General features: G+C 38.8%; 1 protein-coding gene and 1 long non-coding RNA gene across 41 annotated transcripts in view; one reads left to right on the forward strand and one right to left on the reverse strand.

Annotated features, from left to right (window-relative positions):
* Positions 1-8,902, reverse strand: part of LOC106848735 (uncharacterized) — an 86,986-nt gene extending 78,084 nt beyond the window's left edge. For 11 of the 27 annotated variants that reach the window (XR_015801431.1, XR_015801433.1, XR_015801432.1 and 8 more), the window contains exons 1-3: positions 6,515-6,660; positions 5,043-5,166; positions 1,823-1,897 (exon numbers count right to left, since the gene is read on the reverse strand). The gene's annotated coding sequence lies outside the window, so the exon portion shown is untranslated. Of the gene's footprint in view, positions 1-1,822; positions 1,898-5,042; positions 5,167-5,776; positions 5,939-6,514; positions 6,680-7,865 lie in introns of those variants that run through there. The other 16 variants (XR_015801440.1, XR_015801443.1, XR_015801442.1 and 13 more) reach the window with 9 other exon arrangements.
* The window catches only part of LOC106848733 (uncharacterized), a 76,584-nt gene that overhangs the window by 42,830 nt on the left and 10,516 nt on the right, over positions 1-23,238 (forward strand). For 12 of the 14 annotated variants that reach the window (XR_015801450.1, XR_015801448.1, XR_001402510.2 and 9 more), the window contains exons 3-5: positions 13,988-14,078; positions 21,338-21,430; positions 21,902-21,940. This is a non-coding gene — a long non-coding RNA (uncharacterized LOC106848733). Of the gene's footprint in view, positions 1-6,786; positions 7,122-13,987; positions 14,079-21,337; positions 21,431-21,901; positions 21,941-23,238 lie in introns of those variants that run through there. The other 2 variants (XR_015801459.1, XR_015801451.1) reach the window with 2 other exon arrangements.

The raw sequence follows: 23,238 nt of genomic DNA on the forward strand, positions 1-23,238 counted from the left end.
TAGTAGCTAAACTCTGCTCAGCTAAGCAACTAAGGAAGTGCTTAAATTTGGAAATCAATTTACATCCTATTGTTACCTTTCATTAAGTCTGTAGTATCAAAAACACATTCAAAAGTGAGTCTCAGCTCCTTACCCTAATAACACTCAGACTCACACTTTGGTGCTAGCCGGGATCCAGACCATTGGTTACCAGATAGGCAAAGTCAAATACAAGATGCAAGGGGCTAATGTGGATTCAGGCTCTTCTCTCCCATACTCATGCAAGCATTTTTACTTATGTGCAAGATTAATTGTTTGATGAAGAGAACGCAGACAGTTAAATGCTCAAAGTTAATTAAAGAATCAGCTCACTAAAAGAAAACTAAAGGAAAAATGTCTGAGAAAGAACAAAGAAACAGATTGTTGAATCTATATTAAAAATAAATGACCTCTGGGTTACATATCAATGCACTGTGCCTGAAAACTGCTGCCTCTTTCTGGTTTAAGTATTAAACCTTGTTTTTAAAACATGAAATGGTAAAGAACCCTGGAAAAGATTAAGTTTAGTGGTTGATAACAGTACTAAAGTAATTCTTAACACAGGGTGTAGCTCAGATGTTGGCAAAAAGGGCTCAGCATCTCTCTTGGCTATTTAAACACATTTGTGCTTCCAAACGCAGTTTGGTAAACAGCTGAGACAGGGTTAATATCCCATATTCCAATAGGATAAACTTTGGAAATCATAAGCCACTAATAGGGTTCTGTCCCTTTTACTCCTTACTCTACAATACAGTCACTAAAGAAAAATAGAAATTGACCGATTTGTTGAGATACCAAAAAAGGTCTGGGGCATCTCAGGATTCTCTGAATTTCTGGTCACTGTGATCCATCTCCTGAACTATGGATCATTTCGTGCACCATTATTTTAAACTGTCACCTATCTAAAGGATGAAAGGAAGTCAATAACAACACTTAACAACCAGGTTCTTACACAAACAATCCCCTGCTGCCAATATTCCATCCTTCATTTATATCTCTAAAACAAAGGAAACTCCTTGTTTTTAAGATCTATGCTTACTAAATCCATACATATAAAAATCATTACATAATTATTCTTATAAGTAGAATTAAAAACCTGATTAAGGCAGTGAAATAAAGAGAGAAATAGTTTCTCTATATTCAGTCACCTTTTCATAAAATGGCTAAACAAAATAATGTTTTGGTCTTCCCAGGAGAATTATGAGCACTACTAAGATTTTATAAATGTTATGAAGCTCAGAGTTCAAAATTTCCCAGAAACTGGGAAACTGGAGAAGCAAATTAACATCTTACATCAGTCTCAAAAGAAACAAATTGTGCAGCAAAAGAGCATACAAACTAATTAAAAGCACTTTCAGATCCCTCACTCCTGCATTCATTTAGGTAACATTTCATTTAGTTGCAGGCATACACATCTACAAAATTTAAACTTCAGTCTTTCAAACAGTTTCATATATCCTGAACTTCACTCTTCTAAGTAGTGCTACAGATAAAACTATTCATGTGAACAGAGTTAAGCCAAGCACTAAGGTTAAAGAAAGTAATAAAGAAATTAACTAATTAATTCAGTGTACCACTAACAATTATTTTTGAAATTAATGACAGCAAAGAATAAAGCAAAGTTTGAAAAATTAACAGATGAAATATGGGGTGTGGAGGAGAAATTAGGTTATGGTCCCAGAAATTACCCTACAAAAATGTAACTTCAATACCTAAAAAATAACAGAATCAGTGCTAATCAGGAAAAAATAATAGGGCATCCCTAACTTAACAGTCATGACAACCACACACACTTTTTTCTCACCATTTGATGAATCTTCTTCAGTTCAAGGTTGAAGTTCATGGGTGCTGTGGAGAAGATCACTTGGCCACTGTTCTACTGCAATTAATCCATGAATAAAAGAATGGGCTTCAATTTTCACAGATACCAAACCAGAACTTTTCACAACCATTAAATCCACAAAAATATTAAAACTTTTAGAAGTTACAGTTAGAGCATCTAAGCGAAACTTTACCACAGAACCTAAGTTTAATACCAAATCCTTTCTTAAATCATCAGGAATATGTTTGTTATTATGAGCCAGGCCTACAGATATATTGGAGTCAACACTGTAAGAAGCTAACAAAATATAGAAATCCAACCTTTTGATGACTACACCACTAGTCTTTATGCTATATTGAGCATTTTAGTGGCTCAAAAAAAAAAATCTAAATTGAAGGTTTGCGATTGAAAAATCAAGAGGTAAAAGAAAAAAAGCTAGTTTTATTTTTCACGCTCATATTTCTGGCAGTCCTTACAGTCTATAGAAGCATCTTTAGATCAGATTTATTCTGGCAAATTCAAAACTCTGTTTTCATTGTACAATAGCACACGCTGTCTACTTTAGTCCTTTCTAGATTACAACCTCTATCATGGCAAGCCGACTAAAATTGCAAAAGCAATGAATTCCAAATCCTGTATTTGTCAGGGTAAATTAGAGATGGAAAGGCTACAGCAGAAAGCAAAACACACATGAAGGAGGATGCCCAACCACAGCTACTACGTTATTAAACTGAAACTTTAAACTTCAAGTGATAGGAAATTTACAGGGGAGGCCTGAAGGGAGGCTTAGATGAACCTATAACAAGGATCTACAAGGCTGGATGAGCACTGGGGGCAAGGCAGGGCTCAAACTAGAAAAATAAGTAGGAAAAAAATTCAAATTTCCACTGGCTGTGTGCTCATATACAATACGAACACTGAATACCAAAACAATATGTTGGTGTGCAATTATTATAATCACACGTGTACCTTAGTGATCCCAAATTGATCTAACTGATCAAGGAACTTTACAGATGAAATGGAGTAACATGCAAGAACCCAGGCAAGCCAAATAATCTAACTAAAAAGCTACACAGTAATGACACAATGCCAGTTTTCATTACAACAAATTCCTCTAATCCTCATAGTTGTAAAATAAATCTTAAAAACACATAGCAAGGTAATTTGTAAAGTAATGCATGCCTGAGCCAGAAGAGAGCCTCCAGCTTTCTAACCATCCCTAGATATGAGCTTCTGTGTCATTTCAGCAGACAAGTGTCTTGCTTTGGTTTTGCCACCTCTCAACTGGATCTATGCAATCCAGTATATCCAGGCACGAACCCTGCTGCATATAGGAAACTCCAAGTACAGGAAGCTGGGGGGATGTCATCTCAGCAATGTAGGTTATTATAAGCCTCTCTTTATACTGATTTTCTCTAGACTTTTAATTTACAAATTAGGGGTCTCAGGATTCTCCAGGGCACTTCTCTAGAAGTGCCTTCTAGGTCTCTACAGTGGATCTAGTTGTCAATAGTTTCCCTCATCTGACATAAGAGGACCTATGCAAGAAGTGGGAAAAAAAGCTGAAAGTTCTACAGACAGAACTTTGTTGGGGCTGATGAAAGTCTAAGGAATGAAACTGCCTAAGAGCTAAGGGCCATCAGAAATCTAACTGCACCTTGCTTGAAGAACAAAACATATTACTTCAGCCTTACCTCAGTAACATAAGGACATAACAGGTATGGAAGAAAAGACAGATACAATAAACTGAAAACATTCAATTGCACGTGCTCCTTCCCTTGGCAAGAAAAGAACAGATAATATGACAAATGCTGGCCATGTCACTTATTACTGTATGAGGAGATTCTCTGACCATTTAATGGCACTCTCTGAGGAGAAGAACCTGTAACACAGGACAGGCATTATGAGGAGGTGTTCAGAGAGTGCTGTTATGAGAACTGCATGAAGAAAGGAGTCGATTATAGAAACTGCAGCTTAACCTCATATCTGCTACCACAGCAGATAAGACATCCACCATCCTGATGAATCCAATTTGTTTGGGATGGAAATTTGATCTAAAGGATCAACATTACTTTTGATGAGGCTCAGAATCCTTTTTTTTCCCTTCTGTCCTCAGCTGTGTTCCTGCTGTGACTTTTTGGCTTGGCCAGTCACAGAGGAAACACACTGATGATCCTCTCCCAGATGCTACAGCTAAAGAATGCAATAGCCACCTCCTCTTACATGGATTTTTACACTACAGCAATTGCCTTTCTTACTTGTTCTAATTATCAGTTAAATATTTACCCATTCTGATCCATAAATTATGATAATTCTGCATTATTTAAGAGATATGGATAAAAGGTGTAAACTAAGATTATTACATTAGGATTAAGCTTTATGCAGTCCTAAGTAATTCTGAGAATAATGATTGTGTAATGTCACTATTAGCTTTGTAAGTCTGAAACACAAGAGTGTAATAATGTAGAGAACTACCCAGTGTGCTTACATATAATAATATACATTCCAGCCTGTGCAGAACTAGGGCCTATGTGTATTAAAAATGGAACCTGAGAGTAAGTAGTAGATATTAGGGGATGTAAAAAATTCACTTTCATTAAAAATCTTAATTAAATCTTAGGAATGATACCCAAAAGGACAGTAGTGTCCTATTCATATTAGAGAATACCATGTATCATAGAAACAGTGTATCACAGAATATTGACATACTATTTCCTACATCTTATTTTTATATTAGGGTTGTAAAAATGGGTGAAAAATAATAGCTAGAATTATTTTAGGGCAAAACTACACATAATCTAAGTACAGAGAAGTGGTATCAGCAACACCATAATTTTATATTTTTCTTTACTGTTTTCACTGCTATTTCTACTGCAAAGTTTTCTTTTCACAGGCACATAGCCTTCAGGAAAAAAATTAGAAAACTTGTACTATCATTCTTTTCAGTTGAAAGGCACACTTTTTGAAAATTTTGCTCAGTGTAATTTTAATAAAAGAAGAGCAAAAAAGTAAATATACTGCAAGTCATTTATATGTCCTCCTTTTCAATAGAATGGCTTTACAATCTGAAGTTTTGTCATCTGGCTCATTTTCACTGAGAACCTGGTTTAAAAAAATTAGGAATCAGTTTCTTTAGCAGCACCAAACTTCAATTCAGAGGAAAATATCATAAATGCATAATGTTAGCTATGTGATTACTTACATGTTGCATTGCAGTACTTTTTTCCTTAAGGAACTCCAGAATTACATACTCTCTCACTCAGCAGCAGTAGTTTTCGTAGCCATGATGGTCTAGGCTTTTGAGCCCAAAAGTTTGGTGTTTTGTACTGTGGCAGTGGTAGAGATAAAAAAAAAAAAAAAAAAAAAAAAAAAGAGCGAGAGAAATTACCTCTCCCTTTCAAAACTATATTTTGTCAGTGCAGCTCTAGCAGGGAGCAGTGGAATCATGAAAAGCATTAGGCCCTGAGCCTGCTAGCGCTCGTCTGCCAGCAGTCCAACCGAGTTCAAGAGGACTTGCTCACAGACGTGAAGGGAAGATTTTGAAAGTCAGTGGGAACAGAGCTCCCAGACTCTCATTATGTACTTTTGAAAAATCTTCCCCTAAGTCATGAGAACAACAGTTTGCAGGTCTGAGGCCGCTGCTTTCCTTTCCCTTTCTAAAAAGTGCATCAGAATAGGAAAAAAGCCCGAAACACTGAAGGCAGAAAGCGCGAGGAGCGGCTGGCAGAGATGCGCTGGGTCTCTCAGCCGAGGCAGGGTCCGCGGAGCTCCCAGGGAAGGACCCTTCATGAGGCACAAGTCAAGTGCAGGCAGCGAGTGGCTCGGGCGGCACTGTAGCCTGCCTTCCCCCCGCGGCTTTCGGCAGCTCGCTAACCTCCATCTCGGCTTCCCCATCCCTGAAACGCGGGTGGGAGCACTACCCCAGCCATCAGGTACCTTACGATCAGTCACAGCTTGGGGCGGAGGCGAGGATGCGGCGTGAAAATGAAAGTTCGCCTTCTCTCCGAGCGCTCTGCGCGCAGCCGAGGCGGGAGCGCTGCCCGAGTTGAACCTCGCTCAGTCAAGTTCCTCCGAGAGGGCTTTTTGCTTTTTTTTTTTTTTTTTTGCTTTTTTTTTTTTTTTGGTGTGGGTTTTTTTTGTTGGTTTAGGGGTTTTGTTGTTGCTGCTTTTTGTTTTTTGGTTTTTTTGCAATGACCAGTGTAGTGCGCTCCGGGCCCGCTCTGCCCCGGGATGAGCCCACGCAGCCCTGCTCCGCCGCTCGGGGACTGCTCGCAGGCCCGGCCGGGGGGCGGCCGGGGGACGCCCCGGGGCGCTGCCGCCCGGAGCCGGTGCGGCAGCAGGAGGGGGATGGGGAGCGGCGGCTGCCAGTCGGGATCGGGATCGGGCCCGCGCGCTGCGGGCAAGCGCCGAGCGCTCGGAACCCTCCTCTGGCTGCGGCGGGGCGCGCGGCCATGGGGGGGGACAAGGGGGGTCAGGCTGCAACCTGAGCGCAGCGGGAGCCGCGGGGGTCCTTGGAGGCGCGGGGGGGGCGCGGGGGGGAGGCGCTGTTCATATTTTCCTCAGGTCCTCTTGGCGCACATCCCCCTCCCCCAGGCGGGCTTCTTTTCCCTACCTTCCCAAAATCTGCTGTCGTGCCCCCCTATCCACCCCCCTCCCTTCCACCGGCGCCTTTACCTTGACAAGTTCGCGGGGCCAGCGGAGGTCTCGCTCCCCCTCTCTCTCTCTCTCTCTCTCTCTCTCTCTCCCTCTCTCCCACACACATCTCTAACGCGCCACCTCTCCCCCGCGGGCCCGGGCTCCGGGTGACATTTCCCTCTCTCTCTCCCTCTCTCTCCCTCCCTCCCTCCTTCCCTCTCTTCCCCCCCCACCCCCCTTTCCCCATTAGCGGCGGTTGGGTCGGGAGCGCGCGGTGAGCGGGGAGGGCGTGGAGCGCGCGCGCGGGCGGCGGGAGCGGGGGGGGGGGAGGGGCGGCATTGACAGCGAGCGCCGTGTCCGTGCGGCGCTGCCGCCTCAGCCCCCGCGCGCCCCCCCCCGTTCCCGGCATGCCCCGGGGCGGCGGGGCTGGCGCTAACGAATTTGAATGAAGAGCCCTCCGCTCTTTCGGCGCCATTTTCGAGTGATGCCCGATCGCATCGCTGCTGCCGCCGCCGCGGGGGAGGCGCGGGGGCCGCCCGCCCTCCCGCCCCGCGAAACTCACCTCCCTTCCTCTCCGCTATCCCGCTTCCACCCTCACCGTCGCGCTTAGGAGCGGGTGCCGCCGCTGCCGCCGCCGGCACAGGCGGTAAGAGCCAGAGGGAGCGGGCGCGGCTGGGGCAGAGGGATCTGGGCGGGCGGGGGAAGAGCGTCTTTGGAAAATGGGGGCAACCTGCACCCCGCCGCCGGGAAAAGTCACGTCGGGAGCCCGGCGGGCAGCGGGCGGGAGGCTTCGGGAGGCGGCGGCAGGTCCTGGGCGGATCTGTCACTCGCTTCCCTCAGCCTCAGCGGTCGGGAGCGGCCGTCTCCTCCGGCAGGTAACCCCGCTTGCTCCCCCGCGGCGGCACCGCGCCCGGGCGGGGATCCCGGGAGCGCCGCTTACACCCGGCCCGGGAAGAGCGACGGGAAGGCGGGCGGGGGGGCGGGCGGGAGCCGCGGGACAGCCGGAGCTCCTGAGGGTCCCGGTGCCCCGCGCTCACTGGACATGACAGGACAGGCTTCCCCTCATCTCCCTTCCGCTCCATACCACCCCCCTGCCAGCGGATCCCTCCCAGCCGCCTTCTCCCCCCCGCTCTCTGCCGTGGAAATTTCGGGGCAGCGCCCGGGACACGGAGGCTCCTGCTTCCCGGCTCTGCAGCAGCAGCCAGGATGACTTCCACACTTACATGCACATCTCCCTTTCTCCCCCGCCGTCCTCAACCTCCCCCCCCCGCCTTCTCCTTCCTCTCTCCCCGTGTTTTCGTAAGCTGGATTAATGCCCCTTCGCTCTTTCTCTTCCCTTTCCTTTCTCCCCCCGCACCCCCCCACCCCAAAAAAATATATAGAGGACAACCTTCAGGCTTTTTTTCCTCCGTTTGTTTCCTCTCCATGTTAGCAGATTAACTTCTCCGTTTAAGCGCTTTCTCCACCTCCCACTCAATCGCTTAATTTCCCGTGTCGCGATACGGAGCCGCCTTTTGCAGGAACCCGGGTGACGGTCGTGCTGCCACATGCTGTCACATTTATCATCTCTGCCCCTTTGGGTATTAACGAATGACCAAAGTGCTCTTCATCCCCTATTGCACAGAGCTATTTTTTCCCCCTCGCAGCGTTAAAACGCGAGTTTCCTTCCTGGACTGGAGGGGGGGAAACCTAATCCGAGACCATTTGAATCGTGCCAGCTATTTGTAGGTGTTTTTCCTCTCCTCCCACACACCCCAAAACCGAGTAAATACCCTCCCCATAGATAGCCCAGCCTAATACTGTGATCAGAGCTGGCCATTCACCTCCTCTTCTCCGCCTACAAAATTCTCTGTCTCTGTCACCCGGGTCGCTATTTGTCATTGGCTTAGCTATTTTTTGGTGGTTGTTTCTATGTCATTTCTCGGTGGCCAGAAGCTCTCGGTCTCTCGTAGCTGTATGAACGCGATCGTGCTTATTGTGATAGGCGCCGAGATCTATCGCAGCCTGAGCGCTGGGCGATTCCCCCTCCGCGCACACACACACACACACACACACACACACACATTATATGTGACACGGTGCCTTTTTCTCCACGACGCCGTTTAACCCCCTCGGGGCCGGCTCTGGCGTGGGCGCTCGCGTTTCGGAGTTGCGCACACAGGCTCACAAGGCATCTTTTTGTGGCGGGAGCGCCGGCGGAGACAGCACCGTGCGGCGGCCGGGCAGAGAGGGAGCTCGGGCGCTGCCAGGCCAGCGGGTTCCTTCCCAGCCACAATTTCTAAGCGTTACTTTTTATTCCTCTTCCTACTTCCCTCTTCACTTTCGGCCTCCCGACCTTTTATTTTATCGTTATTATTTTAATTTTTTTTTTCCGGAGGCAGGAAGGCGTATGGATATTTTCCCCGATGCCGTGTGAGCGGCGGGCGCCCGGGGCTGCCGTCGAGCTGGCGAGCGCGCAGGATGCGCAGCGAATGCAGCTTCGGGCCCCCCGTTAAGGCGCCCGTTCAGCGGAGGCTGGACCGGCTGCTGCCCCCCCTGGTTGCCTGCCCGGGACGCGGGGCTGGGGCTGGGAGGTTGGACCGGGTCACAGCCTTTCCCCGCTCCTCTTCCTCCCCCCAAGCTACCCCCCCTCCCGTCCCCCCGCTACCCCCCCCGTGCATCCCTCCGCCGCGTTCAAAGCCAGAAGCGGCCGCCTTGCGCTTAGCACCCCGGCCACCGAAAATAACGAGTTAACCGGGGGACGTAGGAGGGACGTAGAGAAGAGTTGGGGTGCAGAAGTGCTGTACAAAAGATTTCTGTGTACATGGCTGAGAGCGTGTAGTCTTAAAGTGAAATGCAAAACTTAGCGTTTCCAGCATGGCAACTGGATTGTGATTGAAGGTATTTTCTGTGTAATGCAGAAATCCAACAGTTCAAGGAGATTTTTCTGTCTCGAATCCCTAGTTTCCCTGGATTCTTTTAATCCAGTACGTAAATTGCACTTTTTCAGTTATTTTTTTCCTGGGAATAGCTGCTTAGTTTGTCTCTGCAATTCATACCTTTGTGCCCTGATAGAAAATTCCACTTAATCCTTGAAATTGAGATACTAGTAAGATCCTATTGAGATTTAGCACTCACTTCTTCAGCTCTACATCATTACTTTCAGAGTGTTTTCAGAAACGTTTTTAACAGTCAGTATGGGAATGTGCACAAAGCTGTTTCACTGTAGCTGTGTATACTTTGAAATATCAGGATTTGAAGGGATTTACACTACTCCGCTGTGGAAGTGCACTCACAAATACTGACTTTCACTTTCAATGAAATAACTGTCCTGACTCATAGCTAACTTACAAAAAACCCCTATAATTCAGTATTGTACAGGTGCGTGTGCATTTTTCCCCACTATTCGATAGTCATGTTCAATAGCATGCAATTTATACCTATTTTTCATTTTAATTAAAATCTGTGCTTCGCACATATTTGACTACTGAACCAACTGTTCTTTTAAGCTTTCTTATTTCTCAGCTGCACTGTTCTCATATTTTACAATTACATAAAGGTGGGTGTGGCTAAAATGAAAGCAGCTATCTAATATGAATATATAGTGTATTTTAAGTAACTTTTCCTTTCTTATATTTGGTGTACTCCTTATTTTGAAATATTTATGGGGGAAAAAATCATGTAGCTTAAATAGATCCTTGTAGAGCTGCTTGCATTTTTTACCTCAGTTAAAATGTCAAACATTAACTGGGATTACTTGGCCCTGGAAAAGTTACATTTGGAGGAAGTATCAATTGAACTTAAATATCTAAATGTATATATTTATATTTTGTCAGTAAGTGAAAGCTAAAGTTCTATGCCTAATTAAACCTTGCTTAGGTATAACATGTAGCATAGTGTTTTGGGTTTTTTGGGGAGGTTTTTGGGGTTTTTTTGTTGTTGGTTTTTTTTTTACATTTTAAACATTTTTTTTCCTTTGTTTCTTTTGATTCTAATCCTTTATCTTGATTCTTAGGAAGAACATCCAAATAAGCTTCATTTTGCTGGGGCTTGGTTTTTTTTCTTTTTCTCCTCGAAAGTTATACTGAAAGTTTCCAAGAGGTACCCTCTCATTTTATAGGTATAAATCCACTGAAGCTTGAAGTAACTCTTGAGAATTTTTAATTTTCAGAAATAACAATAATTTGAAAGTGTGACTGTGTGTCTGTGTGGCTTTTTAATGTGTTAGGCTAGTACATCATAGGAAGCTTATTGTAGTAACATTTTAAAGGCAGACTGCATATACGATACCAAGGTATTAGGGGGTTCTTTTTCTGTTTAGTTAATTGTTTGGGGGTTTTTTACTTAGCTTTTGGATTTCTGAACCTATTACTATTCCATCCAAAATGTAATGTCATGGAAGGAAAAATAAATTGGAGTCTTTAATTCCTTAATTATTTTTATGACTAATAAGTCAGATTCTGCAGTGAAGTACAACTGGAACTGCATGCAAACTACCTGGCTCTGTATGCCCTGCCTGTGCACACTGTGTGAAGGTACACATCTCACCCGTCTGGAGTGTCAGAAGCCGTGCTAACAGGTGTATCACTGCTTTTCTGATACATTTTTACACATGTAAAAGCACACGAGCTTTCTTTACAGAAAAAGTAGCCACGTTAGCAGTTAGTGGTCCTTTTACAGGACCTTACTGATTTGTGATTTGCTCTGGGGAGCAATTAAATACTGAATGTGTAAGGGAGAGCCAAGACCCTTATCACTGTATTCTACGAATATGCTGCAGGTATTCTGCTTTGTAGATGCAGTCATCCACCCACACCCAAAGGCCCATTGCAAGTGATTTGAGTAATTCACATTCATTACAAACTGTCAAGGGTAGAGCGCATCTTGGACTAGTTTTGACTGTCTGTGAAAGAAATAGGGAATGAAATTGTAGGCTTTTGTGTAGAAATAAAAATATTTTTATCAGAAAGTTTTTAAAACTAAAAATAACTTCGTGTACACCAATAAGTGTTCTCCAAGATTTTTTTTTTCACTTATTATTGTAAGTTCTAAACACTTAATATCTAACATTGGAACCTGATCTCAAAAATTATGTTTTTTATTATCAGTAATAGTTGGAAAATTTTGTTTGAACAGGTTGCCCAAATTGTTTTTGAACTCGGTCCTCTGTGACTCTTCTCACAGCCATCTATTTTTTAATAGAACTAATATTGTATTTTAAAGATAGGAAAAAAAGTTTATATACCCCTCAAATAGAAAAGGGACATCAGACAGAGTAGAGAGGTGTAGCCACAGATTTCCAGTAACCTCTTTTAGTCAGTGAAAAAGTTGATTTGCAATTTATAATTTTTTTTGTGCATTATTGGCAGGAGTTATGTTGAATTTTTAGGTTACTGATGTATTAATACATAAGTTAGATTTCAAAAGGAATCTTCGTTGAAAAATGTCTTCATTGTGGATACTGGACAATTCCAGAAATACTCAGAGTAAGCTAGGTATAAAAATTTCTGCCCATAAGGGTATAAGGCAGTGTCTGTAATAATTATTTTCTTAACCCTTTCCTGTAAGTTTTAAAAATGCTTATTCTAATAAGGAAACTTTGGGGTACAGTTGATATTACCACAATTGAGGAATAGTTCTGATCTTAGCTTTGAATGCTGTGTGAGAACTTCAGAAGATTTGGATAAGTGTTAGAGGAGGGAGCACAACATGAGCTCTAGTCCAGCTAACACTTAGAGTTGGTCAATTTTTAATTCTAATATTTGCATGCAATAATATTTTTAGAATATCATTAAAAACAACAAAAAAATTTATTTTTACAGTGAATACTAAATTTTTAAACTTTATTTAATTCTTAACACTTTTCCGTAGCTCAATAATGAACATTTGCTAGTGTATAAGGATGACATCACACATATTTAATACCATATGCACACAACAGTAGCAAAGGAAAATTCTGTACATTTAGCTTTTATTTTGTTAAAGGTTTCCTAAGATGCCTTCTAAAACTGAAGGCGATATTGTTATATTGCTCAAAACTGAAAAATAGGAGTGACTTTCAGTGATCGTTATTAATGTCTAAAGGAAACCACTGTTAGAAATAGGACCCCCCCCACTCCGTGACTATTTAGTTTGTTTTCAGACACTGCAGTGAGAGTATCTGCAGTAAATAGATTATTAATAAACTTTTCAACCTTTAATCTGGTTGCAACTAATTATTTTATGTAGCATGAACTTGAAGTTTTGGTCTGAGAAAAAGATAATTACACCTCATATAGGGCTTAGGCATGTATTTTCATTTTAAATAGCTTTATTTAAGTCCTGTTTCAATATAATCTTCATGTATGTTAAATCTCAGCATAAGCACGAAGGGGATCACAACTTTGGTGGGTTTGGTTTAGATTTGGTTTAAGAACAAAAACTTTTTTTTTAAAGGTGAAATAGATGATGTGTAGAATACACGAAAATGCAAACTCCTTTTTCTTGTTAAAGCGGGGTGCTTATAATAAGTCCATAGCTGTGAGGGGGTTGTAGTGTTTTCTGGAATACTCTTAAAGAATAAAGAACAAATGTATGGAAGTATTTGTAAGCAGGTGACCTGATCTAGGTATCAGCTACTCATTTATTAGGCTGTGGATATATATAGGATGTGTCTTGTTATGGTGTCTACAATGAAAAAATTCAAATAAAGTCAAAACAGATTTAAGATTTTGTCAGTGTGAATGTAATATTTCCTCCAGTAGCTATTTGGCTATAGTTACTGCATCTGTCAAGTTATACTTTGTTCTTACCTGATCAGGGCTGCTTTCTTTTTTTTTTTTTTTTTTTTTTTTCCCCTTTTTTTTTTGCTTGTTTTTTTTTTAAGTCTTAAAATTTTATTTCATCTCTCAGAATGTATTATATGACTAATTCTTCCATTATATATTTTGAAGTAGCTGATATTTGTAGGCTGAATTTTAATAAAGGCGATAATGGTACTGCCTGGAAGAGCAAAAAAAATTCGAACTCCTTGAAGTGAAACACTAGAATTTAAGTACTTAACTGTCAATAGCATATTTTAGGATATATGGAAACGTGACAGTAGTAATCACACATTCATTAAGTAGTTTACTTACTAAAAAATTTTTCCCGTTTGCTTTTTTGAGGGTGGAGGGAGGGATTGGTAGTGGCTAGGAAGGGAGAACAACACCCTTACACCCCTTACTCCTTTTTTTCTCTTTTTTTTTTTTTTTTTTCTTTTTTTTTCCTCCTCCTTCTTCCTCTTACTTTCATCTTAAAATGCTGCGGGTAGAATGAAAGCAGAAACATGCTAATCTGATTTGTTTCAGGAGGCTTCTGATAATAAAGAGGCATATCACAGGTGTTCCTAATCAAGTCAGTTTGGTTTTAAAAAAAAAGTATTTTTAAAATTAGGATTTCCTGTAACATAGACAATACGAGGGTCAAGCTGATGACCTACATCTATGTTTGGGGATCAACCATGAAACTGTGGGTGTTGGAAATATGTTATAATACATGACATTTTTATTGCAGGTTTTGACCTTTCAATAGAGAGCTGATTTTGGAGAACGGCTTACTCCTGTGATTGAAAAACTCTCTGGAAGGTTGATGGAGCATGAGCATGGTATATATTATATTAACATTTCTCTTATTACATATGTTCTTTATTTTAAAAAATGCACACAGTAGTATAACTTATTCAGATTATTCAAAATAGGCCAGTTCTGATGGGATTGTTCAAGAATTTATTATTTGTTAAAATAATTCTTCTTTACACTGCTCCTGTAAAATTATAAAACACTAAGTAAAAGTATTAACACAGGCTGTGCTCAGAAGGAAATGAAGTGGCCAAAAATATGTATAAAAAGCTGAGTTTGCAACAGCCATGATCCATCTGAGCTATATAAATTCCCCATATAGTATTATTCTCATATTCCTGTCTTGGGAATTACTCCAACTGAAATGTTGCTAATCCAAAAAAAAGTATGGATGATATAAAAAAATTATTTTTCAATAACTTTATTTTTTTTTTTTTGTTGGGACAGTGTGTTAAAGAATAGAATAGAGTGCTAGCTGAGTGTATTTCCATGTAGTGTGTAAAATTTGGTTTTAAAGGCATTAATAAACTAGCTACCTGACAAGCAAAGAAGCAGAAAAAAGGAAAAAAAAAAAACAACAGGACTTCAGAGCCCTCCATCTGTACCAGAATAGTTAGGGATTTTATTTATTTATCTTATTTGCTGGCAAACAGATATTATTTAGTAAAACACTGAACAATTAAGAGGAATTAATATGGACTGTGCTACACTCATATTGCAAGTCCTGCTTTGCACTAAAAGTACTCATTTGGCTGAAACTGAGAAATCCATTCAGAGTAATCATAACCTATCTACTCATATACGAATAGTCTTAACTAACTATTTACACAGACAATTGAAATTAAAATAGTAACTGGTCTTGGATTGAGTAAATTTGTTTAAATACTAAATGGAGTAGTAAAATCTGTAAGACTTTATCTTCAGCAGAATGTATTACAGTACTACAAATTTTATGAACATGTTGTGACTTTAGCAATTCCAGCTTTCAGCTGGAGTTCAGTTTTTATTCTTAATCAAATCTGTCTTCAAGAGCACCTTTTTTTAATAGGAAGTAATTGTACCATAAAATCATGAGAAGTTTTAAAAACCCAAAATTTCAGTTTATCCCAGTAACTCCTAATTTCTACCAAGCAAATCCAATGAGGTGTAAATTTCATATTTCCTCATTGTTGTAACTAATGGCTGGTAGAACTGAAGAATTACTGGAATTTACCAGTAATACACCTCCTGTTACAGAAGTGTTTGAGGCAGATGGGTTCTGAATATATTTTTCATACAATACTATGATTTTAGGGTAGTTAAGGCCTCCTAGAGAAAATTATCACTTGAGTAAGAAAACTTTGAATACAGATAGTATAGGAAGTAAACCTTAACTTTATATAAGCTTTGAAGTTTGTGATTAGTGAGTGGGTAGTTCTTTCAGTTTTAATCCTTTCTTTATGTGATTAAACACACAGTGAAAGTACTTCTATTAATGCTGTAACCATGTTTGGGTAACATGCCTAATATGCTCCCAAATAAATAAATATTTCGGTCTGTCCAGAAACTGCTTTGAAGGTACTGAATTGCTGTTGTTTCTTTTTTTCTTTCTTTTTTTTCCACTTTTTTTCCTTCCCCCCCCTTTTTTTTCTACTAGCTTTCTTAGGAAAATAAGGATTTTAGAGTTTCACTGAACAGTTTGAGTTTGTTCATTTTTTTCCTGTACAAAAGCAGTTACATTCTTGTTAATGAAAATCAGGATTATATTGCAAGGCAAAGGTATCTAAGGCTCCCTTGTGAGATATTTAAAAGGTGAAAGTTTGATGGAGTGTTCCTTGGTCTGACACAGGTTCAGAGTATTTCTCATAGATTCTTATTCAGCAAAAAAAGTGGTTTCTGGTTCACAACTGTAAATCAAAGGGATTTTACATTTAGGGCCTAATCCTACAAACTTTAATATACACAAGTAGTTCTAATGACTCACAACCATGAATAAGGATTTGCAGAATGGTATTCTCATTAGATGCCCACTTACTTTCCATTTACAAATTTAGTATATATTAAAGTATTTAGAACTTTAAGACAAGTCTATATGTTTTTTTAGAAAGTGCAAAGTGTTTTGCAGTAATATAGTAATTAAGACTTACCCATTTACAAGCTCTAGTATCTTTTAAGAGTGCTGCAGTTGTCAGTTGTGATTAGAGTCCACTTAAGGTGTTGATTTGCTCTAGAACATTTTTGTGCTGAATTTTGGCCCATATTAATTTTTATTTTTTTTTTCTAGAGCTGTTTTGTATTTGGTAGCCAACATGAATGTTTCTTGACTTAAAGAGTAGGTGAAACTTGCAAGAAAGGTGGTGGGGTGCATTTGTTTTATTTTCCTGCTGTTAGCTTCTCCTGTTATAGTTCTTACATAGCAAAACAATCACTGATTTTGTTCGGAGTTCGGCCTGAATTAAGGGACTGCAGTGCTTGCCCCTTAAAAATTGCTGGTGTGGCTATTGCAGACTGTGTGCTTGACTTTGTAAACTGTTTTGCAATATCTAATTGTAATGAGGTTGAAAAGATAAAAATGTGCAGACTCCTCTACTGAAGTGTTTCAGATGTGGAACTTTTCACAGCCACTTTTACTTTTTTTTGTAGGTATAACACTTGAGGCTCTACAAGTCTTGTTAACTAAATCATAATTTGAAAGCTGACACTGCATGCTTTTTGCTCATCCAAAAGGAACTGTTGCAGATTATTTTTACAATTAATTTATGATTTCTTTAAGGGCTTCTCTTGCTTTACAAAGGCAACTGAAGTAATTTTCATGAAAGGGATCTGTAGCTATAAATGCAACCCATTCCTAGTTATTACAACACATGTAAAATCAACCATTGTTTGATATCTTAGGCATGACTCTTTTAAGTTTTAAATCTGAAGCAACTGAATTTTCTGGACTATGTTACTTTAAACTAAATCCAGCCCTACATTATTTTAAAATGGAGTTTTGTATACTATTAGATTTAAATAGACATTAATTTTATTATTACTTCAGACATTCAATGAAGCATGTATATAGGAGGGATTTAAGACTGGCATACTTACACATCGTTTTTCCTTGTCTGTTGATAAAATGTTCTTGCTAGGCAGTAGAAAAAGAGAAGTAAATGGCATGCAAATTGTTTAGGAAAAATAGCTAAAATATGCTAACTGGGATATTTACATGCTTTTTCTACTCACTCAAATGCAAATATATATAAGTAAGGTATTGCTCCCTTTTTTATTGTTATTTTTGTTTAATTTCAACAGAAGTCTAAGGAGGAATTTATGTAGACCCATACATTGAAGGTTTCAGTGGGCGAGAGAGAAATGTAATCAAAGCTGTTAAATGTTCATATGATTGTGTATTGATGGCTTGTTAATAGACCTGGTTGGTTTAGACTGCTGTTTGCACTCTAAAAGCAGAGCATGTATGAAGATGCAGTTGCTAACTGAGTAGTGTGTTTGAATAAATCATTGTTTCTCTCTTTGTTAATTTTGTTAATTTTGAATTTATTTCAAACACATGGATATTCATGGTGATTTTTACTTTTTTTTTCCCAGAAAACAAGGGGGTTTTGTTATTCTAAATTTTAGACCATTATTATAAGAGAATTAGTCCTTTTTATTGAAACACATTATCAAGATAATCTAGTCAAAGCTAGATGTCAGCAATAACTGTTTTTAATTTTTGAGGTACTTAAAAATCTTAATAATGTGCAAATACATCTGCAATATTTGCATCTTTTCTTTAACCCGCTAAATTTTAAGAGCTTGCTTTTTACTTCCTGTGAGTGTCCTATGGGGCTTTTTGTTTTGTGGATGGTTTGATTTGCTTTGGTTTGTTGGTGGTTTTTTTATAAGCCCTTGATCAAAGATTTTTGTGATTTTATGCTTCCACTTCCTAGTTGACATGAAGAACAATTAAATTTTTTAAAATTTTTTTAATTTAAAAACTGCCTTTTCTTCCCACAGAAGGAAATGGATTTTAGTACTCATGTGGAAGTTAACTTAGATATTTAGAAAGTATTGTAGTTATGAATATGACTATGATCTTCCCAAATTTAACTGATCATTTCCTACTTCAAAATAGATATAACATCATATAAGTCACTTCTAGATCTAACAGGACTTCCAGTATATCTGATAAATGAAAATATTTGTTTTATAATTTCTGTATTCTTTTGGAGCAAAATTTTCTCTTGGTAGAATGGGTCAATACTGTGGTCTTATGAATGTTATAATTTTATTCTGAAAACACCTTGCTTTCTCTTATTGCAAGTTAGTCCATGTTTTAGCCAAGCTCAAAAATTAAACAAAGAAGATGCTCCATCTGTTGTGAAACATTGTAATGGCTCTTATAAGAAAGTCCTTTTTTAAGTGAAAATGTATTGAAGAGTTTGTTGTGGAACAGAGTTGCCTTTTGATATGGTAACAGTTTATTGTCAGCATTTTCCATAGGCAAAAAGAACTCCTGATCCAAAAGAATGATTATGTTCTGGTTACCCTGTCCCTATACTCCCTAAAACCAAAAGATTTTTCCAGGTTCTCAGGAGAAGGGAAAATGCTGCTTTTAATGCCAAGCACAGGAGTTATAAAAGCAGCACTCAGATCTGTACTTTTCTTTATGTGTTAACACCTAATTCTAAAAATATTTTTCAGCTCTCAGACTGAGGGATTGTAGTTCTGTATGACCAAAATATTTTTGAAACAAAGGGTCCTATGCTCATCTTTAATTCTTTGTGGAAATCCATAGCTTGTATGACATGCAAGTGTTACTAATATATTCTCCATACTTCTTTAAGTCCCAGATTCATGACCTCTCTAAACAATTTGAGAGCAGATAAAACATGGTTTGAAATAAAATCAGAGGCAAATGCTTGCCTTCTCTTCCTAGTATTACCAGGTTTAAAATCTGGATCTTCATGATGCCTGTCTTGCATCTGGGTTTAGGGTATAACAAGGAGACTCTTGAATTAGTTGTGAAAAAATAATTCCTTCCAGGGTATTGGTACTGCTAAACTGTGTTCTGTTTACACCAGCACCTCCTCTGGTTTTTTGGGGTTTTTTTATGTTTTGATCCTACCATAATGACAGTGAATTTGGCTGTGAATATTGAGTATTTGCTTCAGAAATTGATATTTTTGTGAAACTGCATAAGAAACTGACTGAAATGTAAAATACAATGTTCATAAGTTTTCTCATAAATTTGTTGTCCTTGTGGTTTGGGTTTTTTTTGGTTGGCCATTTAGGTATATAGACTTCCTGTATCTTTGGTATATAATACTAAATTTGTCAACCTCACAGTCTTCTGACCTCAAAATGAATTTTAAACACTGTTCAAAATTTTTTGTTTAATTTTTTTAGCTTAATATCACTTACGTTGCTGACCCAGTTTCTGTTATTAAAAACCTGAACAGGATTTGTCATTGAGGTAGGAATTAATGACGGCTAACACTAGAGGGCAATTCAAAGGAGCAGCCTGCCCCAGAACAGTTCTGGGTGCCTGCGATGAAAAAGAGGGAGCCAGTGGAGACTTTGCCAGGGTCTCCCCCAGGCAAAAGCTGGTCTTTGTGATTACCCTCCTAAATGACTTATTTAACTCACTTTTCATATCTTAGAGTGCTCCACTGAATGAGAAAGAAGTTAAGCCAGTTCTTATGCTTTGCTGAATTACAAGTTAAGAAACATCTTCCATATTGTCTTGCCTTGTTCACTCTTGCCATTTTCAAAAAGGCATAACTTTCTCAGTTTCTCAGTTTTTTCTCAGTGGATTTGGTTTGGTTCTATTTGCTGTCACGTGCTACATCAAACTCTTGGAAAGATACTGGGTTTTGGGGGGTAAGGTAACGTTGCAGAAAAGCTTAAATGTCTTTTGTTAAGTACCAAGGAAAATGGAATATATGGTGAGTAAAATATTTTCTTACAAAGTACTGCAAAGTTAGTAGAATTAAGACAGCAGTATGAATAAATAATTTAATATTAAAAAAATACATACAAAAACCAAACCACAACCATAACCAGGATAAGGCATCAGACAGGTACTTTGTGCTATAATTTTATCAAGTAAAATATATAGAATACAGAAAAACATAGCTAAAGATGAGCAATCAAGTGTTGTATTTAATATTTAACTGAGTGGAAGAGATCATCTGTGTATATTGTACACAATTTAAACAATTTATATAACAAGGCATTACATAATAAATTTCAGTTTTCACTGTTGCAATGTTCATTATAGATTTACAGAACATCTTAAATACTTGTAAATAATAACCTGTAATGCAAATGATGGTGTCGTGGTTCTTGAAAAGCACTCTAGTATTCTTATTTTAGCAATGCAAATTTTCTCATTATATTGAAATGTATGCACCCAGCCGTGTAAATGCTTGTGGCACAGTACAAATTTGAAAACAAAGGGCATTTTATATCAGAGTGTGTGTGCAAGTTTATACCTGTCTTTCTATCTAACTTTGTGCATACATATATAATATATATTTTGTGTACTTGTATATAAAAAAGTTGATCTATGATTAAAATGGCATGTTTATTTCTACACTCTGGATCAGTTTGTCAAGTTGTTTTTTCATTGCCTTCTTTTTCACAACTTACTATTAATGTCTAAAATTTACTTTAGCTGCTTTTAAGTTTTTTTTAATAAAATTTACTTGCAGTCACTCTGGCAGTGCCACAGATGAATACAAATACTGCAGTGCATTGTTGCAGTAAATATTTACACCTGTTTTCTGCAGGTCTGATCAGCAACTCTGTTCAATTTGAAAATATGTAATCTGCTGGCAATGATGTGCCCAACCTTAACTGGTGCTGGTGCCTTTGAAAGAGAGATATTGTGTCATAACACAGTATATATAGTCCAACAATGACTGACCTTAATCAGTCTGTTCAAGAAGAAAATCGTTTACTTGGTTCTTGATTTGCAAAATCTCCAACAGGGGGGAAGAAAGGAGCATGTGAAATTTAACCTACAGAAATTGTTAGGTTCTCTGGGGTTTAGGGGAGACTTTTGGTTTAATTGGGGGAGTGGGTTTGAGGAATCAGTTGGCAGCCATGTACAGTGATACAGAGGTCTTAATCACACACATGAACTCTTGGTTTTGGAATGCATTTCTACAAAATCTGATTCTAGGTGATTAAACCAAGCATGCATGTAAGCTTTTAAGGAACAGAACCCTTAGTCTTTTGCAAGTGAGACACTACAATTTTAAGAATAACCACTTTCATGCCAATATGACTCTTCTCTTTTTTTTTTTCCTTTTACCAGCTTGATTTTTTGCCCTAAATCAAAGACATAAGTTCTGTCATTAACATTAAAGCTGTCTTCAGAATTTTATTTGAACAAAGCAAGAACAAATGTGTAAGTACCAGCAATGTGCAGACCAGTATTGCAATATTGGTCTGTTCTGTCTTTAAGCAGGTGGTTTCATGTGGCAAGCTGGAAGAGAGACTCTTTTTCTTCCCAGCTTTTGACAAAAAGATGACGCATATGACTCAGAATTAGAAGGGGAAATCTGCCAGTTTGCATCAGTTCCTTAACTTGTGGGCTGCTATTCACCACAAGAAAAATCAGTATACTCGCACCAGTGCTTCTTGAGAGATGAGGAGTAATAATTTCCTTAAAAGAGTGTAGGATGATTGGAGTAGGCCTTTCGTATGTTACACTAGGCTTTTCCTATATTAAGCTATTTTTCATGATATTAAATTTTTAGAAAGAAAATATAATTTTACTAAATGTTAAATTTAATTATTAATGTAGGAATCAGATATTTGTAGCTTAAGGTAGATCAAAAGCAAAGCAATTTGTTTCATGAAACTTCTGGTTTTTTAGCACTGAAACTCGGCTGTTAGAGATCTCCAGAGTCAAAAGGTAAGGGGTTTTTTTGTGTATTTTTTTAATATAATTCCATATATCTGACTCTCTAGTTCCAGCTTTTAAGCAAGTTAGTAGGACTGAAAATAATAGTAACTTTGAAGACAGAAGCCATCTATTTTGAAGGGGAAAATAATAAGTATGGAAGATCTGTATTTTCAAAATGTGTTATTTTAGACCTGCTATAAAAGACAATGCAGATAATTCTTGTTCTTTCATATAGTTTTGGAGTATGATGCAGAGGCACTTCTTGTAATACTGATATTTCTCAAAGAGCATACTGTCAAGTAACCTTTTTCTTTAAAAAAATTCAGATGCTAGTTTTCAGAGATTTAGCATCTTTTAAGTTTGTGGGTATTTATTAGCTTGAGAGTGCAATTATATTTTCTTTAACTATTTGTGTACGTTAAGTATTGGATTATAAATCTTTTTTCTTAATATATTAACATCTAGTTAATTCAGCATGGTTTTTCTTTAAGCTTGTTAGTGAAATATTGAAAATCTAGCTTAATATAAAGCCATAAGAAGCACCCAGCATCCTTATCTCTTGTCTTTTTTTTTTTTCTCGGTAAAGTTGCTTTCATTTGTCAAAACCATTGTTATTGTTTTGGAAAAGTACATTCTAAATGAAGTTTGTTTTCTAGCTGGAAAAATGAAATTCACTGCTTGTTGATCTGTGTCAGCCTTAGAAAGTACCATTTTATTTTGTATTAGCTCAGTTCTGTGAGTAGTGGGGCTCATTGATGGAAAGTGGGGGGGGAACCAATCAAGAAATGTTTTTGAAAGGCAGTACACAGACGTGTGTGTTAGATTGTATCTATTAAAATTTGTAGTATTCTATTAATGCTTCATGGAGAGATGGGGGAAAGATTGCTGCTCCAGCTACCACTGAATAAACAATAAGATAATATAACCAGGAATCTGTACCCCAAAGGTGCTATGGACACCTGAAACTTCTGCTGAAGTGACTAATTAAATACTGAAGTTATAGAAATACAGCTAATGACGGGAAAAGTAGCAGATATTAGGAGCTCTTCCTCTGCTATTAACTAGTAGATTCCCTTAACAGTTGAGTTGATTTCTTCAAACAGGTCAGTCTCACCTTTCAGAAGTCATGCTGTTGTCTGGCATTTTATAGAAGTCATGTAGTAATGATGTTAAGAAAAAGACAAATTTACTGCCTGAGCCAGAAGGCAAGCTTACAAAAAGCAACTTCTTTCAGGACACGAAAAGCTCTTTGTTCTGTGGCCTTGGTCTTTTTGTGCTTTGACCCTTATTTTATAGCATTGTTGCTC

Source organism: Sturnus vulgaris, chromosome 2, assembly GCF_052056855.1.
Source record: "Sturnus vulgaris isolate bStuVul1 chromosome 2, bStuVul1.hap1, whole genome shotgun sequence".
NCBI classification, from domain to species: domain Eukaryota; kingdom Metazoa; phylum Chordata; class Aves; order Passeriformes; family Sturnidae; genus Sturnus; species Sturnus vulgaris.